The 19,686-nt window shown below is 42.8% G+C and overlaps 1 protein-coding gene across 6 annotated transcripts in view; it reads left to right on the top strand.

The window, feature by feature from the left end:
• Nucleotides 1-19,686, top strand: part of MAST2 (microtubule associated serine/threonine kinase 2) — a 389,497-nt gene that overhangs the window by 125,805 nt on the left and 244,006 nt on the right. The gene's annotated exons all lie outside the window — the stretch shown is intronic.

The raw sequence follows: 19,686 nt of genomic DNA, 5'->3' as shown, positions 1-19,686 counted from the left end.
TCACCCCCCTTCCTTGTTCTGGTGTCCTGTCAGATGTACAAATTTACTTCAAAAGGACACACTTTTCAATCTCCAGAAAAATATACATTAATCAAGTAAAATAATAATAAAAAAAGATTTAGCTGGAAAGTGAAATGAACAAAGGTTTAAGCTCCCTTTGTTCTTTTGTAACCACCATGGAAGATTTAATGACAAGGTGCTTCTGAAAATAAGATCAGTGAAAATCATGTCACCTGGATTGTTAGCTGGTAGGCTCTCTGAATAGGAAATGTTTGCTAACAGTTATAACATCTAAATAAAAGTTGATATACCACATATTTTAGGGGTATGATACCCTATCATGTTATACTTCTTTCAGTTTTAAGTTATCAAAAGAAAATAGTCTTCAAAGACCTTGCAAATTATAATTTTGAATTGCAGAACGCTACATTATTTAAATTAGGAAACAGTTGTTTTCTAAGTTCTTTGCTAATATTGGCATGCAGTAGAAAGCCCTTGATGGCTATGTGAAATGAATTGCTTGGTTTCAGAGTGGTAGCCATGTTAGTCTGTATCAGCAAAAAAAACAAGGAGTATTTGTGGCACCTTAGAGATTTGTTAGTCTAGATTTGTTAGTTTCTAAGGTGCCACGAGTACTCCTCTTTTTTTTTTTTTTTTAATGAGTTGGTGGTCTTAGCTTAATGGACAGGAGTTCACATGATAAAAAACACCACAATGAACACGACTGCAACTGCATAAAATCTTTTTTTAATTCAACTCTGCAAATGAGCCAAAGCTTGTATAGGCCCTGGATATTAAATGAGCATGTGGACGCTAGAGACAGATCCCTCTATAATAGATAGAGGATGTTGTATTTGTGCAGTTCCTAGTACATTGGGGTCCCAATCCTGCTAAGGGGCTTTTGATGCTATCACAATATAAAATACTAAATAATTATGATGATTGGTGGGAAGTGGGCCAGGATTGCCTCTACCTAAGCTTAAATAGTGGACTTAGGTCTACAGAGCTGTGAATTTAGCAATGTAGACAACCACTAAATTAACTTTAAAATTGCTGTATAAAATGCACAGATCTATGAGCTGTGACATAATATTAAATGCTGTATTAGGCTGCAAAGTTCTTGCTTTTATGCAGTGTATTTTGGTTTTGCTCTAGAAGACAGTGATACAGATCACATTGTATGGCAGAGTCCTGCGACAGACTGAGGGGATCCTATTAAATAACTAGATTCATTTGTTCTTCTTTTGCATACACATTTTAGTTCTTTCTTAACTAAACAGCGAAATGAAAACTTAAACTTTTCCTGTAATGTTAGGAGCCTGATTTCTGAAATATATACACAGGTCTGGTACAAGTTAAAGTATCTGCATTGTGTCTTGCAGTCAGCACAGTGTGTAACATATGGCAGGTAAGTTCATCTAAAAAATTGAGCCTTGGGACCTCCTATCAATATCTTTCAATTCTGTGTATATTTTCTAACAAAATCCTGTCGCTTCCTCTCTATCAATGAATAGGATGTTTTCCCTGGGGAATGTGGGGTCCTAAGGCATCAGTTTCTGCAGGAATATTTTTTGTTTAAAAATCTTTTAGTTTGCCAAGATTGCATAGTCTACAAAGATACCTTCCAAATGTGAAGACTCTAGACAGACATCTCTAGTGCCTCTTCCTGTGCTCATGGCTTTCCCAAGAGTAAGAGTACTAGTGGCACCTTAGAGACTAACTAACCAATTTATTTAAGCATAAGCTTTCATGAGCTACAGCTCACTTCATCGGATGCATTCCCAAGAGAGAAATTGGCAAGACTGGTTTCACTGCTGCTATTCAGAACCCTATAGCCAGCAGAGTAACTGTAAGATTTGTACTACTCTTCTACTGTTTTTTTGGGAAAACTACAAGCAGCAGAAATAGCAGTAGAGGCAGGCATCAAATCTATTCACTGGGGAAGAGGAACGAAAAATAGAGGCTGGAAGGGGAGTTAGAACAGTGGACAGAGTTTGGCAGCAGGTTGGGGGGCAGGGAAAGTAGCTGAGGCTATACCCTTGGCAGAAGGTCCTCAGCAGTTTTTCTCCTGTCTTTTCCTTCCCCAGTCTCATCCCTCTCCTTACTCTCCAAATCCATTCTACCTTTCTGATAATTCAGATTATACTCCTCCTATAATCTTAGGCAAGAGTGACATGACCTTTGGTTCTCTATATTGTGTAAGGGATAGGTGAACCCAGCATGGCATTCTGATGAAAAAATTAGCACTATACAATATCAGTAAAGAACATGCTAAATCGTATAAGAACCGGCTAACTGACCCACCTTAAAAAGTAGGTTTCAGAGTAGCAGCTGTGTTAATCTGTATCTGCAAAAAGAAAAGGAGGACTTGTGGCACCTTAGAGACTAACAAATTTATTTGAGCATCAAATAAATGCTCAGATGAATTTGTTAGTCTCTAAGGTGCCACAAGTCCTCCTTCTCTTTTCACCTTAAAAAGTAGTTGTCAATGGGGAATCATCCAAATGTGAGTGTTTCTAGTGGGGTTCTGTAGGAATCCGTACTAGGCCTGACGTTATTCAACATTTTTATCAGTGATCTGGAAGTAAATATGAAATCACTGCTAATACAATTCCTGTATGAAACAAAGATTGGGCGAGTGGTAAACAATGAGGAAGACGGAAGTTTGGATTGCTTGGAAAGCTGGCCAGCCAAACAAAATACATTTTAATAGAGTTAAATGCCAGGTTGTTTATCTAGGAACAAGGAATGCAGGAAATACCTACAGAATGAGTGGGGACTGTATTCTGGAAAACAATGATTGTAAAGGATTTTGGTATCATAGTGGACAAGCAACTTAGTGTGAGCTCCCAGTGTGATGCTGAGGCAAAAAGAGCTTATGCAACCCTTGGATCTACAAACAGGGGAGTAGTGATTAGGAGAGATGAAGTGACTTTACTTCTGCGTGTATCCAGCATTGATGAGAGTGATACTGGAATGGTGCTTATAGTCCTAGTGTCCATGTTTTAAAATACATGTTGAAAAATTGAACAAGGTGCAGAAAAGACCTACAAAAATGGTTCAAGGACTGGAGAAAATGACTTACAATGAGAAGCTTAAGGAGGTCAGTCTGTTTAGTTTGTCAAAAAGAAGATTGAGAGGTAACTTGATGAGTGTATAAGTATCTTCATGGCAAAACATACAGGGTATTAAAGGGCTCTCGATCTGAAGCCAGATGGCTGGAAACTGAAGCCAAATAAATTAAATTAAGAATTAGGCACAATTTTTTTAATAGTGAGGGTGTGGTGAATGTGGGAGATATCTACATTATTTTTGATTAGTATTATGTGTGCCTGTCTGACTATAAGAAAAGGAGTAGTTGTGACACCTTAGAGACTAACAAATTTATTTGAGCATTTGCTAGTCTCTAAGGTGCCACAAGTACTCCTTTTCTTTTTGCGAATATAGACTAACACGGCTGCTACTCTGAAACCTGTCTGACTATAGGCAGTTGCATCAAAAGAGGCTATTAAGAAGAGCAAGTAGGAAATGAAACAATGGCCTGAGATAAGACACCTCTGGGTAAATAACTTCAAGGGACTTAAGAGACATTACTTTAGAAAAGATGACTTCCAGGTTCAGCACAGGTTATGTAGTTGGTATGCCAAGCCTGAGGGCGAGAGATCAAAAGGACACTTAACTATTAAACTCTTGCTCTCTCTAGAGAGGGATGAGGATTCAGTCTGTCTGAGGGCAGATGGACAGATATAGACCCTGCATGTTGGCTTTGGGGCAGCTAACTTGTCCAAGCTTTGAGGGAATGATGAGCTGTAGGTCAGCCCTGGGCATGGTGGCTCTTACTGTTTTAATCATTTTTTCTGATTGCTATGTACCTTTGGATGAAGAAACACAGTACATTTGTTTGAAAGAAGCTCTTATGAGTCATTGCAATCAGCCACTAATCAGGATCCCAGAGGGGAGTCTTTTGGAGTTACCAAATACAAATGGGCCTGTTGTGTTAACACTGTTGCAAGATGGGCGCTGCAACCCAGAGATCCAGTCTGAGTTCTGTGGGGTTCCACGCTTAAAAGGGATGAACAAAGTGATGCCAGTTGCCTGAATGGTGCTCTCAAGAGGTACTGCAAAGGAGTCTAAGGTGCATTTCGCCTTGTAATCATGACAGATGTTGATTAATTGTTTGGAACAAACTACCAAGCAAAGTGGGTGTATTCTCCATCTCTGGATGTCTTCATATCAAGGCGGGTTATCTTTCTGGAAGATATGGTTTAGCTAAACACTAGTTATTGGGCTCAATATAGAAGTCAGTGGGTGAAATTTAAGGGATTGTGATGTACAGAAGGTCAGACTAGATGATTTAATGGTCTCTCTCTTAAGATCTATCAACATATAAACTTTACCGGCAATGATTCCCCCCCCCCCTTCAAATCATTGAAAAAGATACAGAATAGTATTGAGCCTTGACGCTACCTCTCCCTTTTCCCTTCTAAAGAGGCACACAAAGTGGATGCAGTTGTGGGGGCCTATTTCACATGGAGTGTCTCATACTTGGAGTCAGGGCTGGTGCAACCACTTGGCGAACTAGGCAGTCAAAGTGAGCTGTAGCTCATGAAAGCTTATGCTCAAATAAATTGGTTAGTCTCCAAGGTGCCACAAGTACTCCTTCTCTTTTTGTTCCCTGACTGTGACCCCAAGATGCTACTATGATACAAATAATCATAGAAACTAGTGGTTATGTTCATTGACTTGCTAGTCATACTGAGCTCCCGCTGTGTGGGGGTGAGCCTTAAGCACCACAGTCCAAGAACCCCTTCAGTAGGTGAATGAATTGGCTGTGCAAATGCATTTCTGTTGTAATTCATTTCAGTTGAGTTTTTAAGGTGATCACAACAATTGAAATTGGTTATGCTGACGACATCCAGAGTTGAAGATACTAGCTTATTAAACTTACTAACTTTCTTCTCTTCACTCTAAAGTGTCTTCTATATCCCTATAAGAGCGCCACTGATCATACTAAGATGGACAGTAATACCTAAAAGAGAAAAAACAGCAACGAAAATCCCGCAGAACTTGCTTTGTACATTTAATGTTATGGTATTAAGGATACATTTTTTGTTTGCAAATGTTTGCTGTAAATTTGGTAAATCTTGGAAGATTTATTTAATTAGTTTCATAATTAGTTTTGTGTTAACATGTAATTTATACCATTTTTTACTTAGTTTCTACTTATAATGGCAGTTTAATTTCTTGAATATTTCTGAGTATTTCACAGTGGATTTTCCCTTGTTTCCCTCTTAGTATTTATCACTATATATTCATGTGCACACGGATACATTTTCATCTCAAGGCAGATGGATTTATGTACAGAACTCTTTGTACATCAAAATGAGTATGATAAATCCTCAATCTTCTGCTGGCACAGAGGTGCTACTATGATCTGGCTCTTGGAAAATGCCGTGAGGTGCAGATATAAGTTTTAAAACAATGGACCTGTTTACCGATAATGAGTGAGTCTTGGGGTAAACCTCAGTTTTTGGAAAGCTCACACTTTTTGAATATGTACTTAAGCTGCCTTCAAATGTACTGATGTCAAAAAGATACCATACTTAACTCCACGATGATCAACTGAATATTCTTTATTTTGAAATGTTTGAGGGAGCCCCGTCTTCTGAGGTCTAACAAAAACTAGATGCTGCCTATTATTTTGGGGCCTGTGAACCAAACCCTTTGAATATTTTTTCTCGGACAGGATATATAGGCTGATTGTTCAATTGCCTGTATCGTTCTGTCTCACTTACTGTTTGGAGAGGAGATTGAGGAAAGCAAATAGACCTTTTGGAGGGATTCATTCCAAAGAAAGAACAGGAGTACTTGTGGCACCTTAGCGACTAACAAACTTATTAGAGCGTAAGCTTTTGTGAGCTACAGCTCACTTCATCGGATGCATAGAATGGAACATATAGTAAGATCACACACACGTACGTTGGAAGTTACCATACAAACTTGAGAGGCTAATTAGTTAAGATGAGCTATTATAAGCAGGAGAAAAAAACTTTTGTAGTGATAATCAAGATGGCCCATTTAGACAGTTGACAAGAAGGTGTGAGGATACTTAACTTAAGGAAATAGATTCAATATGTGTAATGACCCAGCCACTCCCAGTCTCTATTCAAACCCAAGTTAATGGTATCTAGTTTGCATATTAATTCAAGCTCAGCAGTTTCTCATTGGAGTCTGTTTTTGAAGCTTTTCTGTTGCAAAATTGCCACCCTTAAATCTTTTTCTGAGTGGCCACAGAGATTGAAGTGTTCTCTTCCGGTTTTTGAATGTTATGATTCCTGATGTCAGATTTGTCAGATTTCCACAGAGTACCCTGAAAATACGTTGGACTGCACTCATTAGTTGTTTGTGGTGCTGCCTTATTGATTCTTACACCCAAGATTGGGAGGGAGGGCGGGCAGAGAGTTTATGCTTCTAGTGTCAAAAGCTTTCTTTGGCTATTTGAGGATTCTCTACCAGCTTAGGAACCTGGAATAGAAACAAAATGTTTTTTTGGCCAGGAGGAGGACTTCCAAAACTCCTCATTTTCTGTGAGAATGAGAGGCTGAATAAAATGTGTGGTCTCCTGCTCACTGGTATAGTTTACTCCTGAGGGCGTTCTGCGCCAATAAAAATTCTGTGCCAAAAAATAAAAATCCTATGCACAATATTTTAAAATTCTGCAAATTTTATTTGTCAAATAAATGTGGAGGCTTCAGCATGGCATTGGGGAACACAGGCCACTGGCTTCACAGAGGTGGGAGATCACTGTGCAGCTTCCCCCCGGGACACGGACTCAGTGGTGAGGGTGCATCCTACCCTAACGCAGCTCAAGGACTGGGTCTACCCCAGAAACACTTCAGGGCCCAGCTCCTCCACGCCAGATGAACCTAGGTGTGGGCAGGCAGGCTCAGCAAGGCAGGATCCAAGTGTGGAGGGGCTTAGTGTGGGGGGATCCAGGTGTGGGGTGAGAAGGTTCTGTGTGTGGCAGTCTGGGTGCGGGGGATCTGGATTCACAGGGGCATGTTGTGGGGTTCTGGGTGCAAAGGTAATGGGACTTGGTGGGGGGAGATCCAGGTGAGGGTGGTTGGGGCTCCATGGGGGTGTGTCTGGATGTAGGGGGGATAGAGCTCGGCAGGGGAGCCTGAGTGTGGGGGTCTAAGTGGTGGTGTCCAGATGCTGGGGGAGTGGGACTAAGTGAAATGGGAATCCAGGTGCAGCTGGTTGGGGCTCGGTATGGTGGGGATCTGGGTGCGGGTGGCTCGTTGGGGTGGTCCAGGTGCAGGGGGAGTGGGGCTTGTTGCGGGGAAGGGGGAGGCTCAGTGGGATGGTCTGGGTATGAGGGGGGTCTGGATGCACAGGGGTTGGGCAGATAGCTGTGCAGGGAGCTGTTCCTCCATCCTTCCCCCTGCAAATGAGGAGTGATGGGTGCAGGAAGTGCCGGGGGGGGATGGAGTTTGCAGAGCTTCCTACAGCTGGGGGAGAAATCTGAGGGTGGGTCTGACACAGCCCCGGATGCCATGCAGGGGAAGAGGAAGTCCCATCCTCCCCAACCCAGCTGGGACTAGCAGCTGAGCCCTCTCTGCCGGCTGCCCTGGACACTCAAAACATACTGCTGGTGAGTGTCACATGACCGCTCTTGTGGCTTCCCTTTGCTTCTCTGTCAGAAAGTCATTTTTCTGTGGGGGAAGCAAAGAAATCTGTGGGGACATAAATTCTGCACATGCGCAGTGGCACAGTATTCTCCCAGGAGTATATAGTTCTTTTGGGCAAGAATGATGACCTTGATCTATATTGTCACACTGAGGAAAGTAATTACTGAACTGGACACTGCTTTGAAACTCTGGTTGTCTGACACTTAGACATAGTCCCTATGTCCCCATCTGTTTGCCTGACACTTAGACATAGTCCCTATGTCCCCATCTGATTGCTGGTTAGAAAGAAGAAACCAAGCCTCACCAGAATCAGGACCATGTCGTATAGGAAATCTGAGGTCAAATACTGTGAACCATATATCTTGGCTGTTCACATTCTGTATCTTGTAGCCACGTGCCCAAAGCTGGGAACAATAGGCAATGATAATATTTGCAGAAACGTTGCAAGTTAACAAATCATGATTCTCTTCAAGCTCATGGTCACAGAAATATTTTAAGGACACATAGCCCTCTTTCACAAAAGTCTTCAGTACTGACCAAGTTAAGCTTGTCAAACAACAACAAAAAAGGTTTAAGAGTACTTTCTTAGTGAGTCTCTCAAACTTGTACATGGCCTTGGGAACAACAATTTAGAATAGATCTTTTTCTCATTTTCAGTTGTTTACCTCTGACCTTAAGTCTTGGCTGTGGCTAGTCAGGGACGGTGAGCCCAGCTGATTCCTTCTCTGTTGGCTGGAAGAGGGATCTAGACAGAAGGAGAGTCGTCATTACTACTCCACAGGTTGAGAACTTTCTTTTTTTATTTCTTCAGTGACCTGGGACCTTCATTACAAAACAGCAAAACTTCTTGGAACATCTGCAAGATAGACCAGACTGGTTAATTGTAGAAACCATAGAAAAGTAGGACTGGAAGGGATCTTGATAGGTCATCCAGTCCAGTCCCTTGCACTGAGGTAGGACTAAGTATTATCTAGACCCTCCCTGACATGTTTGTGTAACCAGTTCTTAAAAACTGCCAATGATGGAGATTCCACAATCTCCCTAGGTAATTTGTTCCAGTGCTTAACCACCCTGACAGTTAGAAAGTTTTCCTAATATCTAAGCTATATCTCCCTTGCTGCAATTTAAGCCAATTACTTCTTGTCCTGTCCACGGTGGATAAGGAGGAAAGTTTGTCACTTTCCTTTTTGTAACAACTTTTCACATAGTTGAAGATTATCATGTTCCCCTTCAGTCTTCTCTTTTCCAGACTAAACAAACCGAATCTTTCCTCATAGGTCATGTTTTCTAGACTGTTAATAATTTTTGTTGCTGTGTTCTGGACTTTCTCCAATTTGTCCACATCTTTCCTGAAGTGCGGTGCCCAGATGAGGCCTTGTTAGTGCTGAGTAGAGTGGAAGCATTGCTTCTCATATTTCACTGACAACACTCCAGCTCATGAAGATAGGGACTGCAGATGGACTGAGCTATTAGTGAAGGCTAAGAGGAGGGAGCAGCGTTTTAATTCCAGGTTGGGGGAGACCTGGTCTACATTTAAAAATAAGACTGACCTAGGCTAGCTACGTTGCTCAGGGCTGTGGAAAAAAATTTCGTGTACTGAGTATTATAGTTAAGTCAACCTAACCCCGGTGTAGATGAAGCTAGATCAATGGAAGAATTTTTCCATCAACCAAGCTACTGCTTGTCAGAGAGGTGGGTTAATGACATCAACAGAAAGGGTTTTTCTGTTGATGTAGGAAGCGTCTGCACTATGGTGCTACAGTGGCACAGCTGCAGCATTGTAATTGTACGGCTATAGTGTAGATATAGCCTAAGGTAATAAGTTAGAAGAATTAAAAACCTTAACTTTAACTTTAAGTATGGATGTAAGTGTCAAGGTTCCTTCCCCACTCTGAACTCTAGGGTACAGGTGTGGGGACCTGCATGAAAGACCCCCTAAACTTATTCTTACCAGCTTAGGTTAAATGCTGCCACCACCAAAGTGTTACACAAAGAACAGGGGAAGTGCCCACTTGGAAACATCTCCTCCCCCCCCCCAAAAAAAATATCCCCCCAAGCACTACACCCCCTTTCCTGGGTAGGCTTGATAAAAATCCTCACCAATTTGCATAGGTGAACACGGACCCAAACCCTTGGATCTTAAGAACAATGAAAAAGCAATCAGGTTCTTAAAAGAGAATTTTAATTAAAGAAAAAGTAAAAGAATCACCTCTGTAAAATCAGGATAGCAAATACCTTACAGGTAATCAGATTCAAAACATAGAGAATCCCTCTAGGCAAAACCTTAAGTTACAAAAAAATACAAAAACAGGAATATACATTCTATTCAGCACAACTTATTTTTATCAGCCATTTAAAGAAAACAGAATCTAACGCATATCTAGCTAGATTGCTTACTGACTTTTTAAAGGAGTTCTGACCTGCATTCCTGCTCTGGTCCCGGCAAAAGCATCACACAGACAGAGAACCTTTCCCTCCTCCCCCTTTAGCTTTGAAAGTAACGTGTCTCCTCATTGGTCATTTTGATCAGGTGCCAGCGAGGTTATCCTAGCTTCTTAACCCTTTACAGGTGAAAGGGTTTTTCCTCTGGCCAGGAGGGATTTAAAGGTGGTTAGCCTTCCCTTTATATTTATGATAGTAAGTAATTCAGGAACACACTTCATGGAATAAATGGTCAATTTTCAATATAGCAAAAGGTCATCAGTGAAGCGGCCCCAAGATTCTTTGCTAGTTTGGTAATACCACCTTTTATTAAAGTTGCCCAACACATAAGACCCTCTTTTCAGATTCTTATAACTTTGTCAAACTTTAACCATTTGGGCTATTTCCATACCAGATGTCTGCCTCAGTCTGAATAATTTTGCAAAATTTCAACCAACTGGGTCGGCCATTTCTGAGAATGAGGCTAGGGAGTAATATGTTTTATGTTGTTAAACCTGCCAGTCTTTTCTTTGAGGCACTTCAACACGCACTTTGGAGCATGGTCGAGTTCAGGATCCTAACACAAGGAAGAAAGGAGAGCAGCAGAATACAGACCCTGGACTTCAGAAAACCAGACTTTGACTCCCTCAGGGAACTGATGGGCAAGATCCCCTGGGAGAATAACATGAGAGAGAAAGGAGTCCAGGAGAGCTGGCTGTATTTTAAAGAATCCTTATTGAGGTTACAGGGACAAACCATCCCGATGTGTAGAAAGAATAGTAAATATGGCAGGCGACCAGCTTGGCTTAACAGTGAAATCTTTGCTGCTCTTAAATACAAAAAAGAAGCTTACAAGAAGTGGAAGATTGGACAAATGACCAGGGATGAGTATAAAAATATTGCTCGGGCTTGCAGGAGTGAAATCAGGAAGGCCAAATCACACCTGGAGTTGCAGCTAGAAAGAGACGTTAAGAGTAACAAGAAGGGTTTCTTCAGGTATGTTAGCAACAAGAAGAAAGTCAAGGGAAGTGTGGGCCCCTTACTGAATGAGGGAGGCAACCTAGTGACAGAGGATGTGGAAAAAGCTAATGTACTCAATGCTTTTTTTGCCTCTGTCTACACGAACAAGGTCAGCTCCCGGACTACTGCACTGGGCAGCATAGCATGGGGAGAAGGTGACCAGCCCTCTGTGGAGAAAGAAGTGGTTCGGGACTATTTAGAAAAGCTGAACGAGCACAAGTCCATGGGGCCGGATGCGTTGCATCCGAGAGTGCTAAAGGAGTTGGCGGATGTGATTGCAGAGCCATTAGCCATTATCTTTGAAAACTCCTGGTGATCGGGGGGAGGTCCCAGATGCCTGGAAAAAGGCTAATGTAGTGCCCATCTTTAAAAAAGGGAAGAAGGATGATCCTGGGAACTACAGGCCAGTCAGCCTCACCTCAGTCCCTGGAAAAATCATGGAACAGGTCTTCAAGGAATCAATTCTGAAGCACTCAGAGGAGAGGAAAGTGATCAGGAACAGTCAGCATGGATTCACCAAGGGCAAGTCATGCCTGACTAATCTAATTGCCTTCTATGACGAGATAAGTGGCCGTGTGGATGAAGGGAAAGCAGCGGACGTGTTGTTCCTTGACTTTAGCAAAGCTTTTGACACGGTCTCCCACAGTATTCTTGCCAGCAAGTTAAAGTAGTATGGGCTGGATGAATGGACTATAAGGTGGATAGAAAGCTGGCTAGATTGTCGGGCTCAACGGGTAGTGATCAATGGCTCCATGTCTAGTTGGCAGCCGGTATCAAGCGGAGTGCCCCAGGGGTTGGTCCTGGGGCCGGTTTTGTTCAATATCTTCATAAATGATCTGGAGGATGGCGTGGATTGCACCCTCAGCAAGTTTGCAGATGACACTAAAGTGGGAGGAATGGTAGATACACTGGAGGGTAGGGATAGGATACAGAGGGCCCTAGACAAATTGGAGGATTGGGCCAAAAGAAATCTGATGAGGTTCAACAAGGACAAGGGCAGAGTCCTGCACTTAGGACGGAAGAATCCCATGCACCGCTACAGACTAGGGACCGAATGGCTCGGCAGCAGTTCTGCAGAAAAGGACCTAGGGGTTACAGTGGACGAGAAGCTGGATATGAGTCAACAGTGTGCCCTTGTTGCCAAGAAGACCAATGGCATTTTGGGATGTATAAGTAGGGGCATTGCCAGCAGATCGAGGGCCGTGATCGTTCTCCTCTGTTCGACATTGGTGAGGCCTCATCTGGAGTACTGTGTCCAGTTTTGGGTCCCACACTACGAGAAGGATGTGGAAAAATTGGAGAGAGTCCAGCGGAGGGCAATAAAAATGATTAGGGGACTGGAACACATGACTTATGAGGAGAGGCTGAGGGAACTGGGATTGTTTAGTCTGTGGAAGAGAAGAATGAGGGGGGATTTGATAGCTGCTTTCAACTACCTGAAAGGGGGTTCCAAAGAGGATGGCTCTAGACTGTTCTCAGTGGTAGCAGATGACAGAACAAGGAATAATGGTCTCAAGTTGCAGTGGGGGAGGTTTAGGTTGGATATTAGGAAAAACTTTTTCACTAGGAGGGTGGTGAAACACTGGAATGCGTTACCTAGGGAGGTGATGGAATGTCCTTCCCTAGAAGTTTTTAAGGTCAGGCTTGAGAAAGCAGTGGCTGGGATGATTTAGTCGGGGATCGGTCCTGCTTTGAGCAGGGGGTTGGACTAGATGACCTCCTGAGGTCCCTTCCGACCCTGATATTCTACTTGGCATGCGAAAGGACTTTGTGTCAGGGGATGTGCCTTTTGCCATTTCAGTGAAAATCTGCTTAAATTTGGTCAAGCCTTCAAAAAAAAACAACAAAAAACCCACTATTCATACATGCTCAGGAGAGACTTGTTCTGGAGCTTTGTAACTAAATTCGCTGAAGTTTCTGTCCATACAGGGTATTCTCCAACCCAGGACTGAGCAGAGTTTTCCATGCAATTGCAGTTCTGGGCTGCTGCAGGTGCGGCTGGGGCTGTTCTTTCTAAACATACTCTCCTCCAGAACCTAGAATGGCACCTACGATTCCTGACTGTCACCATTTCTTTGCTGGCAGCAAATATTTGTCAAACACACTGGCAAAATGTCTCTCTCATTCCCATCTAGTGCTGGCCCATGTGCAGGATGACAACCTACTACTGCTATCAGAAACTCTGTTAAGCTATAGCAATAGCTACTTAAGCTAAGTGGAACTGTTGTAGATCTAATGATTCCAATCCTGCTGTTGAACCAGGTGGGTGTCAATATCATAGAATCATAGAACTGGAAGGGATCTCAAGAGGTCATCTAGTTCAGTCCCCTGCACTCAAGGCACGACTAAGTATTATCTAGAACATCCCTGACAGGTGTTTGTCTAACCTGCTCTTAAAAGTCTCCAATGACGGAGATTTCACAGACTCCCTAAGCAATTTATTCCAGTGCTTAACCATCCTGACAGTTAAGAAGTTTTTCCTAATGTTCAACCTAAACCACCCCAATCAACCTCTTTGTAACAACCTTTTATGTACTTGAAAACTGTTATGTCCCCTCTGTCTTCTCTTCTCCAGACTAAACAAACCCAATTTTTTCTGTCTTCCTTCGTAGGTGATGTTTTCTAGACCTTTGATCATTTTTGTTGCTCTTCTTTGGACTTCTTCCAAATTTGTCCACATCTTTTCTGAAATATGGTACCCAGAACTGGACACAATAATCCAGTTGAGGCCTAATCAGTACATAGTAGAGTGTAAAAATTACTTCTCGTGTCTTGTTTACAACACTCCTGCTAATACATAACAGAATTGATGTTTGCTTTTTAAAAAAAAAAAAATTATTTGCAAGAGTGTTACACGGTTGGTTCATAATTAGGTTGTGATCCAGTCTGACCCCAAGATTCCTTTCCGCAGTACTCCTTCCTAGGAAGTCATTTCCCATTATGTATGTGTGCAACTGATTGTTCCTTCTTAAGTGGAGTATTTTGCATTTGTCCTTATTGAATTTCATCCTGTTTTCTTCAGACCATTTCTCCAGTTTGTCTAGATTATTTTGAATTATAATCCTGTCCTCCAAAGCACTTGCTGCTACTCCTACCTTGATGTCATCCACAAACTTTATAAGTGTACCATCTATGCCATTCACTAAATCACTTATGAAGATATTGAACAGAATCAGACTGAGAACTGATCCCTGTGAGACCCCACTTGATATGCCCTTCCGCCTTGACTGTGAACCACTGATAACTACTCTCTGGGAACGGTTTTCCAACCAGTTATGCACCCACCTTATAAAAAGTTGATGTCACATTAGTTATCCTCCAGTCATCTGGTACAGAAGATGATTTAAATGATAGGTTGCATACCACAGTTGGTAGTTCTGCATTTTCACATTTGAGGTCCTTCAGAACTCTTGGGTGAATACCGTTTGGTCCTGGTGACTTATTACTGTTCAGTTTATCAGTTTGTTCCAAATCCTCCTCTAATGATACCTCAGTCTGAGACCGTTCCTCAGATTTGTCACCTAGAAAGAATGGCTTAATTTTGGGAATCTCCCTTACATCCTCAGCTGTGAAGAACAATGCAAAGAATTAATTTAGTTTCTCTGCAATGGCCTTATGGTCCTTGAGTGCTCCTTTAGCATCTCCATTGTCCAGTGGCCCGAGTGGTTGTTTAGCAGGCTTCCTGCTTCTGTTGTACTTTAATAACCCCCAAAAAATTCTTTTTGAGTCTTTGGCTAGCTGTTCAAATTCTTTTTTGGCCTTCCAAATTATATTTTTATACCTCATTTGCCAGAATTTATGCTGCTTTCTATTTTCCTCACTGAGATTTAACTTCCACTTTTTAAAGGATGCCTTTTTGTCTCTCAGTGCTTCTTTTACTTTGTTGTTTAACCATGATGGCACATTTTTGGTTCTCATATTATGTTTCTTAATTTGCGCCATACTTTTAAGTTGAGCCTCTATTATGGTGTATTTAAAAAGTTTCCATGCAGCTAGCACTGATTTCACTTTTGGCACTGTATCTTTTTTAATTTCTGTTTAACTAACTTCCTCATTTTTGTATAGTTCTCCTTTTGAAATTAAATGCTAATGTGGTGGGCTGCTGTGGTGTTTTCCCTGCCACAGGGATGTTAAATTTTAATTATATTATGGTCACTAATACCAAGTGATTCAGCTATATTCACCTCTTGGACCAGACCCTGTGCTCCACGACTAAATCAAGAACTGCCTCTCCTTTGTGTGTTCCAGGCCTAGCTGCTCCAAGAAGCAGTCATTTAAGCTGTCAAGAAACGTTATCTCTACATCCTGTCCTGAGGTGCCATGTGTACCTAGTCAATATGGGTATAGTTGAAATCCCCCTCCAAGTTTCAGTGATGCCTATTATATCACTCACCCCAAGATTAGTACTCGCAGGGGGATTTCTATCTTCTCTCAAACTCTCCATGATGCAACTCGATGGAATTTGTGGGGTTTTTTTAGTTTGCTTTTTTAAAAACATAGGAAATTTCACTCCCCTTTGTCTCCCCGAATAAAAATAACATAATTAAAGTTGCAGAGTCAAACACTTAAGTAAGGAAGACAGTTGAAAGATACCCTGGAGATTTGGATTCAATCTCTGCCTCTGCCATAATGTGTTTATACGATGCTAGGGAAATCACAGGTAACCTTACTTCTGGCATTTATTACCTTTTGAGTGCTTGACTTTGCAGCCTTAATAAACTTATTTTAACACATTTTTTGTATGTAATATTTATTAATGATTTGGCTGTTTTGAAGATGGCTTACTGAGGTTCGTCAAGAAGAGAAAAGACTGAGGAAAAGCAGGGAGAGACCTAACAAATCTAAGTGAATGGGCAGCACAGTGGCAGACGAAGTTCACCATTGACAAGTGTTACATGGTGCACATCAGAAGAAATAATCTGAAGCAAGTCTATGGCTACACTACGAGCTAGCGGTGGGATTCCCCTACTGGTGTGTACGTACGTGTGCTAGCTCGGCGAGACCTAGCGCGGGTGTAAACCGTAGTGTAGCTGCGGCACGGCGGAGTTGTGCTGAGTGCGTACCCAGTGTTTTCAGGCAGGTTTGTACTTGGCATGGCTCAGCTGTACCGCTGCTGCTGCCGCCTGTGCTGCTGTTTACGCTCTTCCTAGCTCCATGAGAGCGTAGCGCCGGCATGTGCCCCTGAGCAGGGGGCCACACCCTGCCTCGCCTTGTCGACAGAGCCTCATACCTCTTGCAGAGTGCTTAATTAACGGTCTAGTCATGATCATAGAGTCATAGAATATAAGGGTTGGAAGGGACCTCAGGAGGTCTCAAAGCAGGGCCAATCCCCAACCAAATCATCCCAGCCAGGGCTTTGTCAAGCCTGACCTTAAAAACTTCTAAGGAAGGAGATTCCACCACCTCCCTAGGTAACACATTCCAGTGTTTCACCACCCTCCTAGTGGAAAAGTTTTTCCTAATATCCAACCTAAACCTCCCCCACTGCAACTTGAGGCCATTACTCCTCGTTCTGTCATCTGCTACCACTGAGAACAGTCTAGAGCCATCCTCTTTGGAACCCCCTTTCAGGTAGTTGAAAGCAGCTATCAAATCCCCCCTCATTCTTCTCTTCCACAGACTAAACAATCCCAGTTCCCTCAGCCTCTCCTCATAAGTCATGTGTTCCAGTCCCCTAATCATTTTTGTTGCCCTCCGCTGGACATTTTCCAATTTTTCCACATCCTTCTCGTAGTGTGGGGCCAAAAGTGGACACAGTACTCCAGATGAGGCCTCACCAATGTTGAATAGAGGGGAACGATCACAGCCCTCGATCTGCTGGCAATGCCCCTACGTATACATCCCAAAATGCCATTGGTCTTCTTGGCAACAAGGGCACACTGTTGACTCATATCCAACTTCTCGTCCACTGTAACCCCTAGGTCCTTTTCTGCAGAACTGCTGCCGAGCCATTTGGTCACTAGTCTGTAGCGGTGCATGGGATTCTTCCGTCCTAAGTGCAGGACTCTGCCCTTGTCCTTGTTGAACCTCATCAGATTTCTTTTGGCCCACTTCTCTAATTTGTCTAGAGCCCTCTGTATCCTATTCCCACCCTCCAGCGTATCTACCTCTCCTCCCAGTTTAGTGTCATCTGCAAACTTGCTGAGGGTGCAATCCACGCCATCCTCCGGATCCTTTATGAAGATACTGAACAAACCCGGCCCGAGGACCGACTCTTGGGGCACTCCGCTTGATACCGGCTGCCAGCTAGACATGGAGCCATTGATCACTACCGTTGAGCCCGACAATCTAGCCAGCTTTCTGTCCACCTTATAGTCCATTCATCCAGCCCATACTTCTTTAACTTGCTGGCAAAAATACTGTGGGAGACCGTGTCAAAAGCTTTGCTAAAGTCAAGGAACAACACGTCCGCTGCTTTCCCCTCATCCACAGAACCAGTTATCTCGTCATAGAAGGCAATTAGATTAGTCAGGCATGACTTGCCCTTGGTGAGTCAATACTGACTGTTTCTGATCACTTTCCTCTCCTCTAAGTGCTTCAGAATTGAGTCCTTGAGGACCTGCTCCATGATTTTTCCAGGGACTGAGGTGAGTCTGACTGGCCTGTAGTTCCCAGGATCCTCCTCCTTCCATGTTCTGGGGATTAGTATGCACAGCTCAATGAAAACCTCTGTTAAGTATTTGGTGAAAGTCAACAGAAAAATATATTAGGATGAATAAAGAATGGTACAAGGTGATGTTGCAAGAATTAGAATGCTACTACACAAATTGGTGGTGTGATCTTACCCAGAATACTGTGTTCAATTTTTGCCACCCAGTCTCATTAATGTTATATCAGAAAGAGAAGGTCTCTGGACGTGATCAATGAAACCTATTAGAGGTGGGGAAAGATTTCAGTATGAAGATAGATTGAAAGTATTGGACCTGTTCAAGTTTTTGAGAGGAGGCAAATAAATGGGGACATGTTAGCCGACGGCCAAGGATGTTTGGTGAGGTGCCAGCTATGCCCGTTTATACCATTCGTGACTTTAACCGCTAGGACGCACTGTCCCTTCGCGGCGGGCAGCCCGGGCTAGGCTGACGGATGCCGCAAGGTCCTAACCACCTGTGACTTTAACTGCTAGAGCTCAGAGCTCCTTCACAGCGGGGAGTCAATACTGACTGACAGGTGCCCCAATGGCAGCACTAAGAGCCTCTCCACACCCGTGACTTTAACTGCTAGAGCTCAGAGCTCCTTCGCAGCGGGCAGCCAGGATTGACTGACAGGTGCCCCAAGAGTTTGCCCCATGGAGGCGGCACAACTCAACGCTAGGCTCTTAGTACTCTCACCTAATGGCCAGGCTTTAGAGCCAAAACGGCTGAGGTTCTTTAATTTGTTTGCTGCTTTACAGTAAACCAGAGAAAACAAGTCAGGCTTATGCACAAATGGTTACCAAAATTTATTAAGCTAGATTCTAATCATATGGTTACAAAATTGCTAGTGCCTACTTATTTAAATGTAGAGATGTTACACACACAAACAAGTTACAAAACTGAAGCCACAATCCCAAAGAAAGAAAACAAAGTATAGAGCTCTATTTCAAAATATGTGTACACTAAAGATAGGAGATCAGGTGTGGGTGCTTCTTACCCTCCTTGCATCTCTCGATTCCAGCGGTGCCAAGCCAGGATCGGTCACTCAGTTCCGTGGAAAGACGAATAAGGGACAAGGCTTAGGGACCCTCTTAGCTGCAGAAGCCTTGGGAGGCTGTCACTTATCTGACCAGCAGATAGATAGTGAAAAGCACTCAAAAATCATGGTGTTGTAGGTCCCCTACTTATACCTCTGTACTCCTTTATTCTCTTTCTCCTTTCTTATGCCAAATTGAGGCTGGTCTGCCTGGGTGATGCCAGCTTTCGCAAGAGTAGTTTACACTTGCAAGGGAGAGAAACAATAAGTTTCGACTACTGGACATTTCTTTTATCAGGGTAAATATTTTCCCGCCTAGGATGTTGGTGTGTGTGCATCACGCTATTTAGTAGGGACTAAGAGCCATGTCTGTCACAGGGCCTCTGCCTGCTGTGAGCTTAATCGTTGTATATGTTCCCAGAGGCACATTGTAGCAGCACACCTGTGCTTTTCACAGCTTCAAAGGCTGTGCTGGAATATATGTTAAGTGCCCTGTTCCGGCTTCCTCCTGTGTTTCCAGCAATGCTGGTCTGGGGGTGGGGGGGGGGCTGGCTGTCTGGCTACAGGACATGATATGGAAGTATGCAAAAATGAAAGAGATGAAGAAGGTAAATCAGACACTCCTATTTACCTTTGTCATAATGCAAGAGCCAGGGGACAGTCAATGAAATTGGAAATCATCATGCACAAAACTGATAAAGTAATACTTTTTTTTCACAACGCATAATTGATCTGTAGACTTATTGCCACACAATATCATTGAGGTCAAGATGGTACTAGCGTTCAGAAAGGACTAGATGTTTATATAGTTCATGAGAACATCCATGAGAACATGAGTTACATTAGGTACTATACAAATAAAAACAAAATGGAATTGTAAACCCGT

Source organism: Eretmochelys imbricata, chromosome 8, assembly GCF_965152235.1.
Source record: "Eretmochelys imbricata isolate rEreImb1 chromosome 8, rEreImb1.hap1, whole genome shotgun sequence".
NCBI classification, from domain to species: domain Eukaryota; kingdom Metazoa; phylum Chordata; order Testudines; family Cheloniidae; genus Eretmochelys; species Eretmochelys imbricata.
This window is presented reverse-complemented; position numbering and strand designations above follow the sequence as displayed.